The sequence below is a fragment of the Myxine glutinosa genome, chromosome 5 (assembly GCF_964187855.1).
Source record: "Myxine glutinosa chromosome 5, kmMyxGlut1.1, whole genome shotgun sequence".
NCBI classification, from domain to species: domain Eukaryota; kingdom Metazoa; phylum Chordata; class Myxini; order Myxiniformes; family Myxinidae; genus Myxine; species Myxine glutinosa.
In genome coordinates this window covers 61256222-61273893 of record NC_136265.1, presented here as the reverse complement: position 1 = coordinate 61273893, position 17672 = coordinate 61256222, and positions in this window count along the sequence as shown.

Below are 17672 nucleotides of genomic sequence, written 5' to 3'. Positions count from 1 at the left end.
CAATGGACTACAAAATGTAAATGTTTCATGATATTTGTTATATTATATCACCTTTATCTATCAATATTGTTGAAACGAAGATCAAATAGCTGCATGTTGAAAAAGTCAAAACTTTACATGGGGTGTACTTACTTTTTCACGTGACTGTGTGTGTGTATGTATACATATATATATATATATATATATATATATATATATATATATATATATATATATATATTGTTACTGACGCGGTTTAGATGTTATATTTGCCGAGCGGAGGTTCCGCGACCGAACAGTTATTCCCCGACTAACACCCGATTCACCCAGACGTTGGCCAAATCGCGCTATGCTAAATCAATGATGGAAAGGACACGACAACTGGGATAGATGAAACGACGCAAGGGGTACAGTTCTCAAGACCTCCGGAGGAGGGTATAATTACAGTGGTGGAGAAAAGGGGGTAGATTACAAGGCAGAGTGAGGTAAAGACACAGAAGAGATGGGCACTTAATTACCGTCTTATCTTATCCCAGACAGACCACAGACAAACGGAACAAGGCAGACTTACACAGGGATTGATGGCAGGAAGGGACAGGTAGGTCGATAGCACAAGGTGCACCTTGGCTCGGGGACAGGATAAAGCACGGTCCAGAAGATGCGGGGAGGTCTCACAGCGCTCGGAGGGGACGTCTTTCTTGCTTCAAGCTCAGCGCGCATCTGACGTCACCCCCCTCTCACAGCGCATGCTCAGCGGGGAGTGACACGCCCTCGGCTGGTTGGTTCTGCCCCACTGGGGCCGGTCCGCCGCTTCCATTGGGTGCGGGGGTTACCGGGCTCCGCCCTTGACGAGGAGCTGACAGGGAGCCCCTATTTGGTAACCCCGTCGAGCACATGTTCGATGGCGGCTCGTTGGGGAGGCCTGGTGCCCTCCCAACACCCCCTACCAACCAAGCCGGAGTGAGGACGCACACTTCCTGCGCTCGTTGTTGTTGTTGTTGTTGTTGTTGTTGTTGAACTGTGAGGAAGAGCTGCGGGGAGGTATTGGGAGGTCCTAAACTTCCTAACGGTGCCATACAATCACATTCTGGTGCAACGAAGGGTCAGAATTAATGGAAACGAGTCCTTAACTGACACAGACTAAGAATAACAAGCAAGATGTCCTATAGTTGTCTTACATGAGATGCGGTGAACCTGGGCACGACATTTAATGGGGGAAATAGGGGGAGGTCGGGTCTACAGAGTGTTGTTTACAGAAAATGGGACTAGGGAATGGGGGATTGGGGATAGTTGGGAAGTATTGAGGAAATAGGGGAATATTTACAAGCGGATATGGATGGATGCAAATCCCATATCCGCAACACTGCACCCTTCTCTACCTCGGGGCGTCCCGACCCGATAAATTTTTACCTACTTTAGTGTGGCACTCAGATGTAGTTCCCTCTACTATTAACTCAACCCTGAGTGCGACAGTTTTACAGATGTTCACAAATGAGTAAATATGTCCCCCTGCGACGTTGCACCCTTCTCCTAACAGAAACACACCCACAGGATAACCGAATCGCGGAAAGCATCCTCAAACTAAACATACAGCCGGTAGGGAGCATTATCTATCTATAATTCCAGTAATCTCTGTGTGTCTGTGTGTCTGTGTGTCTGTGTGTCTGTGTGTCTGTGTGTTTGTCTGTGACCGCTGTTTCTCGACAACCACGGGTCCGATATACTTGAAACTTGCCAGGTATATTGCTGGGGACCCGAGGATGTGCCTTTTCAAGGTTTTAAATTAATCGGAGAAGTACTTACCGAGCTATGTCCAAAAAACGCTTCAACCAATCAGAGAGCAGCGAGCTATCACGTGTGCCGAACGTGGCGATCAGACTCTGCCTCGGACGGCACATTTGACAGCGTATTCATTTATTTCACGTTGGAAAACTATGTTGCCGTTAAACTATGTTTTAAAACGAATTCAAACTGCGATTAAATTAAAACGATTCATCGTAACTGCGATTTGCGAACTTCCGGACAGTGAAGACTTCACTTCCGGCAGCCAATCACAGAACGCTTTGTTGCGTAGGCGTGGCCGATGTGAGACGAGCGGAGCTGAGCGCGTTACGAGCTGACCGCCATTACGGTACGTAATTCGATTTCTTATGCGCATTATTTCTCCCAATTCAGTCAGAGCGAAGGGCGGAAGCGAAGAGCGTTGTTTTTTTTGTTTACAGGCGTACGGGCGGGGTAGAGCGTACGGGTAGCGTTTTTTTTTTTTTTTGGCAAGGAACGGGCACCCACGTATGGGCAATGCCCTAGTTTATACAACACTGATATTTACACTACGATCCAGGACCTGTTCTTTGAGGAACACATGCAGATGTTATGCATAGGGAGAGCACGCATGCCAGCATCGATACACCAACCCACGAGTGCCCTGTGGCCCTACGGCCTTTAATAATGTGCAGAGCACCCCGTCCAAGCACCAAAAGCACCACCCCATACGCACAGTCAGCACCATCCGGTGCACCAATAAAATGTTCATAAAAATGCACAATTAAGTGTCCATGGTCACCGGTGGTGTCGCAGCCGGCCGATGTTCTGCCGCTGGTCTTGCCTTCATGGAGTGCACTTGGCCTTCTGGCTTCTTTAGAAATAAAGAAAGGCGCCAACCGCGTCCATTTCTGAATTGTGGCCGTCAGGGGGGCCAACTAAAAGTGGTTCACCTGTATGGCATAGGTGCCACGTTGACCCAGAGGTCCATCCACGGGTGATGCTTGACCGCAAAAGAACTGCGGTCCATTGTGGGCGGCCACAAAAATTGCGGTCCATAATGTGGTGCATCGATGCAGACAGCTGTGGTTGCGAGAGGTTCGGGCGCACAATGGCCGACTCACGCACGCTCCCCTCGGCGCCCAGTGGCGCACAGGTCCTCATGTGGGAGACAAAAGGGGGAAAAGACAGATGAGCGAGGGGTAAGGTCACAAGGGTACACATCAATAAGGCAATGCAAGGCGAAGTGCGTACGGAGAGCGAAGTGAGAAAGCTCGTCCCTACCGTACGTCACCCCCCCTGTCACCTACTCTACCCTTGCCCTTACCCCACTTTTTACAAAATCTACACATTTACAAATCCGTCGCTACCGTCACATCTTCCCCTTATTTCCCCGACACCAAATTCGTCTCCACAATCCCTCTAACCAAAATTTGCCATCACCCAATTCATCATCAATCCTCATAAGGAGGGAGAGATGGAACAACAAAGCACAATGTCACACCCACGTCATGATGCGTCTCACATTCCAAACATCTGCACAATAAAAATAATAAAACATGGCATGGTGTGGAGTTACGTCACCTCAGGTGAGTGGATGTAGATGGTGCGAGGAGATTCTTAATCCTAACTATCCTCTAAATGACTTTAACACACTTTACACTACCCGGGGTCTTTCCCTGCCAAACCATTGGCAATCTTACTCTATGTGGTTTTAAAAACCAAATTCCCATTGACCAAACTGTGGTGCTTCATCAATTTGGGGTCTCACTCCCCCGATTCATCTCCCGGTGCCCTTGCACAATTTCCAGGCTGGGTCGTGCAGCTCTCCCAGCAGGTCTACCCACCTGCACACCTCCACCACTGTAGTTGCCACCCGAGCTTACCTAGCTCCTCACCCTAACCTATCTAATTGGGGAAGGCCCCTCCTGGCTCTGTCACCCCTTGGTGCCCTCTGGCACTGGGCTACCCGGGTCCGTCCTCCGGATCCTCGGGCCCCATCCACAACAACTCTACCGGCTCCCAGAGCCCACCAGCGGCCTCACCTGGCCGACATCCTCACAGTGGTGGAGTGCTCAACCAACTACACACACTAACAGGCTACACGCCCAGCCATTTCCACAACACTAATGCACCCATCCAAATACCATTCTTCCACCACGCACCACAGATGCCAATATCCAACCACAATTTACCTGTACCCTCTACCTAACACTTACACTACCCTCCCTGGGTATTCGTGATGGGGTCCATCCTCCTTTCCCCCATCTACACCTCCGCACCATCCACTCCACTCCACAGTTTCCATCATACTCACTCCACGACCATCCATTCCAATACTCCATACCATTTATTCCATACACCTGTTTTTCCATACACCTGTTTTTGCACACCTGTGCAATCACACCTGGTGCCACCTGCACCCTCCTTCCTTCCTGGACCATTTGGTCAGCACAACTCACATCACTCTCACTCACTCAAACACTGCTCCACCCACCTGTTCAGTTGCACACCTGTGCAATCACACCTGTTCCTCACACACAGCATCATCTGAACTACCTGTTGCCCCGCTAACTTAGTGCTCCCCGTCTTCCCTTTAAACTAAGCACATACCACGTCATTATCATGCACTCTAATCTACCTGCGTCCCCACTACAGGTATCATTGTCACTACCTAACCTTAACGTTACCTAAGGTCATCTTCTCTAGATCCCTATCATTATATCCTAACCCTCCCGGGCTAGTTTTCACTGCCATAAACCCCATAAAACTAGTGCTCCTTTGCCCCCGCTGCGAGAGATGGCAGAGTTGCCATCCCACCACATCGGGTATCTTCTACTATCAATTTTGCTCACCAAATTTCAGCCAATCAAAAATTTGCCAATCATCACCAATCATCTGCCAATCATCACTCTGCCAATCCTTTGCCAATCATCAAATTTTGTTTTTTTATAATTTCGGGGCCAAAACACTATCCTCATCATCACAGTCTACTCACTCGTGCCTCTCGGTGCGCCAATTCATCTCCAAAGCCCGGCTTCGTAAAGCCGAGCAATGAATGCGGGTTGCTTGGTGCCGGCGGCTGGATGCGTCCGGCATTCGGTGCAGAGAAGGCGGTCTACTCGGCCCGAGATTCCACGCACCATCGGGGCACGGGACCGTCCGATGCCCCAATCTCGACCTGCCGGAACGCCTCAACCAAAAGGGGTCACCATGACGACCCTTCCTATCGGGCTGCCCGCTCCGCTTGGCGGAGCTCGGACGCGACCGTTCCGAGCGAGGCCCAGCGTGGATCGCGTACGGCGGTTCTTTTGAAACCGCCGTGGTTCGGATCCCTGCTGGTCCTCGCGGCACGCGAAGCCCGGCACGCACCGAGGGCCCGATTCGGCTAAACGTCGTTCTAACCGCTAACCCGGTTACCGTCGATGCTTCACCTGCATGCTCACACGCATACGCGACCCCTTTCACCCTCACCGAGCTCGGTGCTCCAACGCCGCCCGTACACCCCGCGTACTTCGTTATTGCACTCGTTCTTTCGCTCACAGACTTGGTCACACACCTGACCACCGCACACCTTTGCACACACTCGTCGTTCGCACACCTCACCAACACACCTCTTCACGCCCCCTCCTCGGTCACCTCCTCTGTGACAACCACAGGTGTGCTCTCACTTGCACACCCAACCACGTGCCTCACTACCAATTCCAGTGTGCATTCCCACACACGCTCTACCATTCCAGGTGTGCATCCTTCCATTCCAGGTGCACATCCTCTCTCACCTGCCACAACCAACTCACGCTCCGTGTCACTCTTACTACTCTCACCTCCACACTCGGTCGCGCACTCACCCTTACTCTCGACAGCGTACTCTGTACTCATGCACCCGTCCGTTACACACCCTTCTCGCGCATCCTCTTGCGCACACTCTCCCGATACATCCTCCGTAACACTCCCCACTACGCGGTTCCATGTGCTCCGTCGCACACGCGCTACGACCAACTCACTCTCGACAGCACACTCACTCCTTGGCGCGCACTTTTTCCTCACACACCCCAGAGTCGGACATTCTCGCACACCTCCTCCTTCGCACTCCGTACCTGTCGCACACTTCACCACCGGCCTCTCACGAACACCCGGATCCAAATCAACCCCCAAGCCGACTGAAGCTCCCCTCACATCATATACATTTCCATGTATATCGCCACTCACCTTGGCACCTCGTCTCCGCACCTCCTTCGCGACCTGCAAACTCTTTATTTGGTTAGCGAGCACATCATCATGATTTGAGCACCGACCTTGCACATATTCCATCACCTCCTCCTGTATTTCTTTCTTAGTTTCCGTCCGTCTCTTCTTAATTTCACTCACCCCCTCTTCCACCTTCTCTAATTTTTGCTTCACCTCTTTTATTTCCCGGTGCGTCTCCTCAATTTCGTCCTCTAAGGCTACCTTGACCGTTTCTATGTGCGTCCTCACCTCCCGGTCCTTCATCTCCATTACTTCTGTCACCTCGTCCAACCTCGTTGTCAGTCTCTCACGTACCATCTGACATTGCCTCTTCGTCGCTATCAAGTCGTCCTTGATGTCTCTTTGTGTCGCTTTTAACCCTCCTAGTACCGCTGTGTTCTTTTGTACCTGCTCCACTAACTCCGTCTGTCCCACCGTCAGCTGTTCCACCTCCTGCGTCAGGTCCTCTATGCCCCCCTGTAACCTTGCCGTCCCATTTCTCACCTCTTTCTCCATACGCTTCTCACCTCGCTTTACCTCCTCGCGTACCCCCGAGACCTCCTCGCTTACACCTCGTCGTATCTCCTCCTTCATCTCCTCCATCTTTTTTGTAGATGCCACCCTCATCTGTCCCAATTCATCCCTCTGAGCATCCAATTTACCTTCTAACCCGATTTTCACCTCCTCTATCTGGTTCCCCATCCGTTTGATTTCCCGGGCGGATTGCTCCCCTATCTCCCGCAATTTGCCTTCCATCCTATCTTCTAGCCCCGTTAACCCATTTTTCACCTCTTTTATCCCGTTGTCTAACCCCTCAAATTTATTGTCTAAACGTTCACTGGTACCCCTTGCTTCGTCCCTCATTGCCCCCATCATTCTGTTTTCCATTTTTTCACTATCAGCCCTCGCTTCGTCCCTCAATCACTCACTATCAGCCCTTGCTTCGACCCTCATTGCCCCAATTTGGTCTCCCAGCCCCCTGTTCTCTTCCATGAGGGCCCGCATTTGCAGCATGAATAGGCCCCAGTCCATCGGCGGCGCTGCTACGGTCGCGGCGACATTTGGCGCCGCCGTAACCACGTGCGCGAGAGCGCCATTTTGCGCGCCTGAAACCTCCTCTACCACATTGCCATTTTTCTCCTCCTCCCTTTCCTCCACATACATTTCCCCGAGGTCCTGGGTCGATTCTACCCCATCTATTTCTCCCACCGGCATCCCGTCGCCTTGACTATCCATGGCACGACTTCAAAGTTCGTTTTTTTTTTTTTTTTAAAACAAATTTCAGCAGCTTGTAATTTTGAGCGCGTTAAGCGCGCTTCGGGTCCAATCCCGCTCCCGACACCAATTGTTACGGACCGCGGATAAGATGTTGGTTTGCCGAGCGGATGGCACCGCGGCCCTAACAGTTACCCTGACTAACCCGATTCCTGAACGTTGGCCGAATCGCGCCACAGATATTCAATGGGGAAAAGACTAAAGCGAAGGATGTGAAGAAGAAGAAAGACAACGGGTAAGGAATACAAATATAATTTATTTACTATTTACAAGACCAAAATAACCAAGGAGAAGGAAGGATAATAAAATAATTTACAGAAGAGGCAAGGCGACACAGCGAAAGCTTTACTATACAGGCTTAATTAATACCCAGGGACAGAACAAACAAAGACAGACTCACGCGGGGAATGATGATAGGAATGGCAGGAGGTGGATGGCTGGAGGGAGAGGAAGGTCCACCGGAACTGGGTCACGGTCGGGCCGGGAGCGGCAGCTCCGTTCCTCCGCGGCCACGGTCGGCACCGCCATCAACGCCCAAGCTGCGGTCGTGCGAGCTGCCATGGGACAAGCTCCGCCGGTCGAGTTAAAGCTGCCTGGTGGAGCCAACGCTGCTTGGTGGAGTTTAAAGCTGCTGGTACTGCTCGTGGTACTCCTTTTGCTTGCTCTCAGGACTCTCTCTCAATGCTTGCTCTCAGAACTCCTTCTCTCAATGCTTGCTCTCAGAACTCCTTCTCCCTATGCTTGCTCTCAGAACTCCTTCTCCCTCCTCTCTGCTCTGCGCTGCTTGTGTACTGCCAACTCTCTGACGCACCTCTCTTTGCACGTCTCTCTGCACGTCTCCCTTCAAAGGCTTCCGCGCGCGCTCTTTATAGCGCCTCAGGCGATCAAGCCGCTGGTGTCCAGGACACGCCCATCGGTGAGCTCACCTCGGCCCTGGTTGGTCGCGCGACCTCCCGATCCCGCCCTTAGAGGAGGCGTTGGCAAGGCCACGCCTTGTTCCCGGCGCTGGGCCGACTCCTCCCACCTTTGGCTCCGAGATCACCTCGTGGCTAATGGAGTCTTGGGGTGAAATCAACAACCCACAGCTGTAGCAAACCTGACAAACTGCCCAGTGCAGTTGGCAATTGAGGCTTGGAGGGGATGTAGTTGGCAATTGACTATAATGGAATGTGAATGGAATCTACTCTTATTTCACCTGGTGCAATGGAGTGTCATCTTAATGGAAGACAAGGCCTTACCCTAATACACATAATAAGGAAATAAACTACTGAAGAGGGATATTATGGTGTCCTTCATGTATGCTTTATGGAACTAACTACGGGAACGCCCTTTGACCTTAAAACAACACTGGAGTAAGGAGGGCGATATTTTACAACAATTTACACTACAACAACAACAACAAAAAAAACATTCTCATATCCACAACAATATATATATATATATGCCATTGTCTCTCTGTGTCTGTCTGCCTTTGTTCCTTATGCACGGCCACATCTTTTATTTTACAAACCCCAAACTTGGGGTACAAATACAACTTTGTGTGTGTGGGGGGAGGAGGGGGTAACATAGACTATGTGGCTGCGGCCTCACGCGGAGATGTGGGGAACTGGGGGCGCATAAATTCTCTTTATAAATGTCTTAAGGCAAGTCAAACAATAAAGAGAGGGAGGGAGAGAGAAAGAGAGAGAACAAGCTCCAGTACAATGTACACTCATCAATTTCTATCAATGGGACAAGCAGAATGTTGTTGTGGTTCAGACCTTTGTCTTGACAAGATGATTCATCTCCAAACTCAGACTTCACCTTCACTTCAAAAATAAAACCTGAAACAAAAAGGGCTCATTAAAACGAAATAATGGTATAACCGAATCAAAAAGAGTTCGTTTATCTCAAGAAAAAGGTTAAAAATAAATAAGAAATTATATAAAACTCGAGAGGTGTTCATTGGAGCACAAACCCACGTCCTGTAGTACTCAATGTGACTATAAAGTTTCATTGTTGGGATTTTGTTAAAACAGATAAACAGAATTGAACAGCTGGACAGACATACTGAACACTTCCACAACATCTCCACTGAGCCCATCATTATGTTGTGGCGCTGTCATATATCAATTTTGAAGGTCAGGTAAAACCATCTAATTATTTCCACCACCAAAGGTGGGCGGAGTTTAAGTTTTCACCCCTGTCTGTCTGTCTGTCTGTGATCATGATATTGCAAAAAGTTATGAACGGATTCGGATGAAACTTAGCGGACAGGTTGGGTGTGTAACGAGGATGAAATTACTCGATTTTGGTGAAGACCTGGATCCGGATGCTGGAATTTTAAATGCGATTATGCACCATTGAGAGATAGGACTATAAATAATATAAAGCATGATATCCCAAAAAGTTGCAGACATATTCGGACGAAACTTGGTGGACAGAAGAATCTGGGCAAGATTTTGAGCAACAACAACAACAGGCCGTTCTAAAGTGTATACTGGGATGTGGGGTCAGGCAGTGCTGCCGCCGGCCTGCAGACAAAAGATAACCCCACAAAGCCATTAACTCCATCGGTTTTCAATGTCAAACACACTTTGAAACCACAGTCAAGAAAAACTCACCCTGCCGGGTACCCCACTCTTGCCCCCCACTCCTGCCCTCCCCACCCCCTCGGGCAGTCCCTGCTAGTAAACAATAAAACTACAACATCAACAATGTGTTTGTGGTTCAAACCTTCATCTTGAGGGAACGAATCATCGACAAACTCGGACTTCACGTTCACCTTCACAATAAAATCTGAAACAAAAACAATCCATTAAAACCAAAATATAAAAGTTTAAATAAAAAGTTTCATCAAAGCCCGTATCACATGTCATCAACAAATACTCACTTTACAATCTTAATATGTTTTGTAACATTTGAGAGTCTTTGCGGAACACGTATATGTCAGGCTTATCTACCTAAGAATTGCCGAATGGTAAAAAGCCGAGACACACAGGTGTGAGCCTGATGACATGATCATGACTTCCATGTAGATAGAAACCAGGTAACCCAGCCACATGAAATATTTGTCAAAACAGAGTAAACACCGGATACAAAATGTAAATAACACGTGATATAATCGCATCTCGTGTGTTTAAATTAAATGAAATATAAAAGTGGTCATGTGTTGACATTGTGATGGGTTGTCCTGCAAGCAATCAGGAAGTGCCACACCTGCAGATTGGCAATAAAAGTATCGGTGGCGATATCATTGTAATGTGGTGAATACCAAGGCTCCTGGAAAGGAAATATCACATGACGAGTGGATAAAAATCAAAGTCTTTGCCGGCGAAGGTGACTCATTGCGACAGATTGCAGACAAACTTCCTGTTTCAGCAGGAGCTGTATGCAAGATTCTGAAGAGGATATCTATCTATAATTCCAGTAATCTCTGTCTGTCTGTCTGTACGTCTGTACGTTTGTCTGTGACCGCTGTTTCTCGACAACCACGGGTCCGATATACTTTTAACTTGCCAGGTATATTGCTGGGGACCCGAGGATGTGCCTTTTCAAGGTTTCATATTAATCGGACAATTACTTACCGAGCTATGTCCAAAAAACGATTCAACCAATCAGAGAGCAGCGAACGATCGCGTGTGCCGAACGTGGCGGACACACTCTGCCTCGGATGGCACATTTGAGAGCGTATTCATTTATTTCACGTTTGCAAACTATGTTGGCGCTATGTTGGCGTTAAACGATGTTTTAAAACTAATAAAAACGAATTTGCGATTCATTCGCTTTCCTGCGCGTTTGTGTACGCGATGGCGATTTCTTTACCAAACTCCGGAAGCCGTTCGCTTTGGACCGAACCATTTCATGTAAATAGAGGGGGGGGATTGTCACCACTCGCAAGCCGTTCGCTTTGGACCAAACCATTTCATGTAAATAGAGGGGGGGGATATAATTTTAGATATAGATATAGTACGGGCATGCCCTAGTATATACAAAACTGGTAAATTTGGGAATAGAAGATGTTTGTCAAAGAAGAAAACCCAAACTCTCCAGAAGTCATGTTAATTTCACCAGGATATGTTCTCGACTTGGTAAGATGATTATCCGGCAGGGATCTGTAAGGTCATATTTAAATCTCAAACTTTAAAAACTCAGGATCGGATGGAATTCCAAACTTTTAGCTGAAGCAACTAGATACCGTCCGCAATCACTACGCTCAAGATTTCAGTGGACTTATCCAAGGGAAGGAAGTAATGGATGAATGACTCGGAGGGTAATACCTCCCTCATACTAAAATCTTAGGAAATCCAACCACCTCACAAATATAGACCAATAACATACAAACTTCTGAATGGGAATCGTCACAGAACAAGGAGGAGGCCTTGAGGCAGAACAGAATATCCATGTGGGTCAGTTCAACTCACATCAACCAATGCATTCCACACTTTAGTCTCAAGATTCACTTAAAATTGTTCGCAAATGTTAGTCAATCATTCATATGAACAAATCTGAAGTTTAGGCTTTGTATTCCCAGTAGCTTTTGAGACAAAATCATATTAATACCATATTATGGCAATTTTGCTGTGCTTCATAGGGGTCAAATTTAGCTCGAAAATTGCGGCTGTCATTTTTTGCAATATTTTCGGGTCCCAATGTCCAAGGAAATAACGTGTATAAAAGCTTGATTTTTTTTCTGGCAGCTAACAAGGAAATAGTGACCTCGTATAGAGCAAAATATCAATCTTCAGTATTTCAGGCTTCGATGCACATTATTTCCTGAGATATTGGGACCTGAAAGTTATAGCAAGCTGGAACGGCACTCTTCGACGTCGCCCAATATGCCTCCGCCCATATTATTACATCATTATACGTAGTTGTACCAAGTTTGTTTTAAATCCCTTCAGCTGTTCTCGTCTCACATTTTTACGTAACATAACATCTGACCGTTGACCTCTTGATGCCAAAATCTAATCAGTTAATCTTTGTCACACAACCAACCTATCCACCAAGTTTTGTCCGAATCCGTCCACAACATTTTGAAATACGCTATACACTGTATTAATTATGGCTAGATCTCTCATGGTTTCTGCACCACCATCTCCGATCTTCCCCCATCCAAAACCTTGATCTTTTCTACCCCCACTAATTCACCCCAGATCCACTTTTTTGAAATACCAACTCCTTTCCTGCAAGTCCTTGCAGTGTCCATGTGTTTTATACTTCTCCCACCCCCTACCCCCCCCCCCCCTTCCCACACCTCCTCCCCCCAAGCCCTCTCCCTCCCACAGATCTCCCAATGTCCCTGCTCTCAAATGTTGTGTTTGTGTGCTTCCCCTTCTCTCCCCATCATGTCTACCGCTCACCTTATTATATGTTTTATGTGCCTGTTTGATTTTTTTGTGTGATTAATGTGAGCTCTTTCACAAGCTTCGATCTTGTGTACCAAAAAAAAAAAGGTGAAGAATCACTTTAAAAATTTTGGATCCAGATTTCCACCAAAGTTGAATCAATTCGTCCTTGTTACACACCCAATTCATCCAGCAAATTTTGTCCGACTCCGTCCACAACTTTTTGAGATGTCCTGTTCACACACAGACAGACAGGGATTAAAACATAAGCTCCACCCACATTTGGTGACGTAGGTACCTATCAACCAATCAATCTTCTCAAGCTCTTTGTCTTGTTTTCACTCACAATTGGTATATTTTATAATTTTCTACTTGTGGAGTGGTGTGTACATGTGAGGTGGAGTGTGTAACATTCTCAATCACTTTGCTTCCTTATCAACCGTTCCCATGGATTGCTTAAGCCACTTGGCGAGCGCTCTACAACTAACTACAACTACAAGCTGATTGGGAACGTTACACACACTTGTTTCCCTCACGTCAGTCGAATTGAACGTAGTCTATAACAGAACAACCAATCATTCCTATCAGTACAATTCCCACAACATTTTCAATATTTTCAAATCACAACATTTTCAACATTTTCATATCAGTACAATTCCCACATTCCCACAACAGACAGCGAAAACATTAAACAAATGTAAAACAATGATGGTGATGCGCGTGTATCGGTGTATTTTGTACTGTTTTGCTTTTTGGCACGGAGGTATATAATAAACTGGAGAGCCAATGACGGCTGTCGGCTGAAGCTAGCGGAAGTTGCTTGGCGGCCATATTGGGAAGCCGATTGTGACATTCGTCCACATCCATCAGGGCAAGTAATACAATACACCGGACTCGAACATGCAACTAAATTGGAAGTTTATTGTTCAATAGTTGTTATTTTTCCTTAGCTATCTGATGCCAATAACTGCAAATGAGGGTTGTATAAATTACAGCACTAGGTGGTTTGCCATTGCCTTCCCACTTCGCAGTAGCAGTAGGTAGGGCAGGAAGTTGTTCAGGGTCCTGGTACGAATCCCGATCCTGGTATTTCACGGGCAGGGCGACTGATCATCCTGGCGAACGTTAAGCCGGCTGTCTTGTCTGCTAGTGAAGGAGCTGGGGCTCCCACGTCGATCGGGGAATCGGAATCGGGGAATGGAAGCTGAATGACAGTTGGAAAGTGCCTGTAGCATACTTTATGATAAATGGATTGTCGGGGAAGGAACAGGCGAATTTGGTGACACAATGTCTACTAAAATTGCATGATATCGGTGCAGAGGTGGTTTCCTTAACTTGCGATGGACCGTCCGCTCATTTGACAATGTTACGTGAGCTAGGTGCCGACATCACGCCGCAGAATGTGAAACCAACATTTCCCCACCCAGCAAATCCCGAAAAGAAAATTTGTGTTGCACTCGATGCATGTCACATGCTTAAACTTGCAAGAAACTGTCTTGGATCCATGAAAATGATGGAGGATGGCAACAAAAAAGTCATCGCGTGGAAATACATCCAGGCACTCTTTGATCTGCAGAAGAGGGAAGGCTTGCGTCTGGGAAATAAGCTCTCCCGGAAACACATCGAGTGGAAGAGCAATGTCATGAAGGTGGACACAGCTGCTCAGACATTGAGCACTAGTGTGGCAGATGCAATTCGGTTTTGCAGGGACACTTTGCAACTATCAGAATTTCAGGGCAGTGAGGCTACCTGCCAATACATTGAAACATTGGACAAACTGTTTGACATTCTAAATTCTCGCAATCCATTGGCACGAAACTACAAGGCACCACTCATGACATCACGAGAAGGACTTTTCCTGCCATTCCTGGATACTGCCTACAGTTACTTGTCCAACATCAAAAACATGAATGGTCAAGTTATGACCAATACGCGTTTGAAAACCCCCTTCATTGGTTTCATGATCTGCATAGAGAGCGTCAAAATTTTGTATTTCACATATGTCAAACCTGCCTCATCTCCCCTGCGATACCTGCTCACGTACAAAATGAGCCAAGACCACATTGAACTTTTCTTTGGAGCGGTCCGCATTGCATGTGGAAGTGGGAATAACCCAACGGCCCGGCAGTTTGTTGCCGCATATAAGCGCCTCTTGATGCGATATGACATCAAGTCTGCAAGTGGGAACTGTTCTGCACAGGACTCAACCAGAATCCTGAATGCGGCTTCCTTCAAGTGCGTTGCAAAGCAGGCTGTGCCTGACGAGAGTCACGACATGTTGGTGGCCAGACGATACGACCTGGAGTTGAGATCGCCGGCAAAAGAGGACCACGACTATGCGGATATTCCAAATTTTGAGCAACTTTCCATCTTTACAGAGTCATGTGTTGGCTATATTGCCGGCTATGTGGTGAGGATGGTGAGGAAGACTCTGAAGTGTAGCCAATGTCTTTCTGCATTGACCAGTAACAACGAAGAATGGCAAACCACACCAATGTACAGCCTGATTGTTACCAAGAACAGGGGTGGCCTCATAGTTCCCTCGCACAGTGTTGTTCGTGTCTGTGAGGCGACTGAACGCTGTGTCAAGAGGCTCCTGGCTGTAAGCAATGGCAAAATGCCTCGTGAAAGTGGGATAAGAGCGGCAATTTCCACTTCTGTCCTTTCTGAGGTCGGTCCGTCTACATTTGCTTCCTTGGATCGGCACATGTTTGACTGTGAGGCAGACAGCAACCATGTGTTTGCTTTAATACATTCTGTATCACAATCATACAGCAAGATACGTTTCCATCATGTTGTGAGAACACTCGATGATGACATGAAGGAAGAGCGCATCAGGAAAAAATATTGCAAACTGGTCCTGTTTGCTCACCAGTGAGGCAACACCAGAGCAAGCTGAAATATAAGAGCGACCTCATCTCTACATGGTGTGGGTGTGTTTTGTGGGTTAACTGTGAATTGTGTGGGTTAACTACATGACAGCGTTTCATGTCATTTATGTGACTGACTCACTGTTGATGTGTTGCTGACCCATGTCAGTGTAGAATAAACTCTGGTTATCATTATATCTGCGTGGTTTCTAACATCTCGGTAATAGAAACATACACATCTTAGTTACAATATAATGACTGAATTAAGTAACATCATATAACATGACAACAAATCAGATCTTTATATTGAGGAATATTATAGAACAAGCCAAAGAATGGCAAACGACGATGTACCTCAATTTTATAGATTTCTAGAAAGCTTTCGACTCCTTGCCCAGAGAAAGTCTGGGTCATAATGAAGAAATACAGCATACCTGGAAAATTAGTGAACCTTGTAAAAGCCCTTTACCAAGACTTTCAATGTGCGGTCGTCGACCAAGGTGAAACAACAGAATGGTTCAAGGTGAAGACAGGAGTTAAACAGGGGTTTAACATGTCAGGATTCTTATTCCTACTAGTGGATGATTGGGTCATGAGAAGAACGATAAAGAACACCGAGCGGTAATTTTGGGCACTTTTTTTTCAAACAAGCTCTAAACCATTGGATTCCCCAGGAAAAATGCGTCTAGTACCAACTTCAAACTTAATGAACACCATTTCCTTAAAGAACGGGATTCTGAGCCCGAATATCAGTTCAAATATTAGTATTCTATATTAATTAAATAGTCGGCGGTCCTAAAATTCGCTCCAGCTGCATCATCAGTGCGCCACGCCTTTGCTTTGACAGGCTTACGATCGGCTTCCCAATATGGCCGCCAGACTATTTCCGGTGGCTTCACGGCGGCTAATGCTGCGAGGTGGCCAATTGGCTCTCCATATTATATACCTCCGTGCTTTTTGGTAGTGATCCAACATGGCGGCGATGACGTCACAGGAATATTGCTCCATAGTGCACAACATGAACCAGCACGGAAACAGGAATAGCAAGGTGCGGAGAGAACGACACGTACCGGGTCCCGGGTCCTCATCCTCAGGTGGACCGAACCTGGACCCGCGATCTGAGGGAGAATCTCCCTGAACGACCGAGTTTCCACCATCGGAGCCGCTCGTGGATCCCGGGGGGTTCGATATGTGATCTTCACCGGAGATATCTCGGTTCATGGCGCACCGGAGGAGTCTGTAAGGTAGAGGGTGTGGAATGGTACTGTACTGTAAGATAGAGTGCAGTGAATAAAGAACGATACTGTGAGGTAATGTCGGATGTTACACCGTGTTCCCGTATACGAAGTATACCGCCAAAAATTAATCACGTGACTTGTACCTTCTCTAACCGACGAGTCACGATTTGAAGACTGCAGATTCGCTACGTTAGTCACGTGATCTCTATAATTGTCACGAAATGCGGTAAAAATGTACGTTCATTAATTGGTCCTTATACGGTTCGTGGCGGGAACCCTCTTCACAGCTTCACCGCATCCTCTCCCCTCGGCACTACAGAGGGAACTCCTCCCTTCGCCTGACCCCATCCATCCACCCCTCCCTACCCCATACCATCCACCCTTCCCTACCCCATCCATCCACCCCTCCCTACCCCATCCATCCACCCACCCTTCCCTACCCCATCCATCCACTCCTCCCTACCCCATCCATCCACCCTTCCCTACCCCATCCATCCACCCTTCCCTACCCCATCCATCCACCCCTCCCTACCCCATCCATCCACTCCTCCCTACCCCATCCATCCACCCCTCCCTACCCCATCCATCCACTCCTCCCTACCCCATCCATCCACTCCTCCCTACCCCATCCATCCACCCTTCCCTACCCCATCCATCCACCCTTCCCTACCCCATCCATCCACCCTTCCCTACCCCATCCATCCACCCCTCCCTACCCCATCCATCCACCCCTCTCTACCCCATCCATCCACCCCTCCCTCCCTACCCCATCCATCCACCCCTCCCTACCCCATCCATCCACCCCTCCCTACCCCATCCATCCACCCCTCCCTACCCCATCCATCCACCCCTCCAATCAATCCACCCTCCCTACCCCATCCATCCACCCCTCCCTACCCCATCCATCCACCCCTCCAATCAATCCACCCTCCCTACCCCATTCATCCACCCCTCCAATCAATCCACCCTCCCTACCCCATCAATCACCCCTCCCT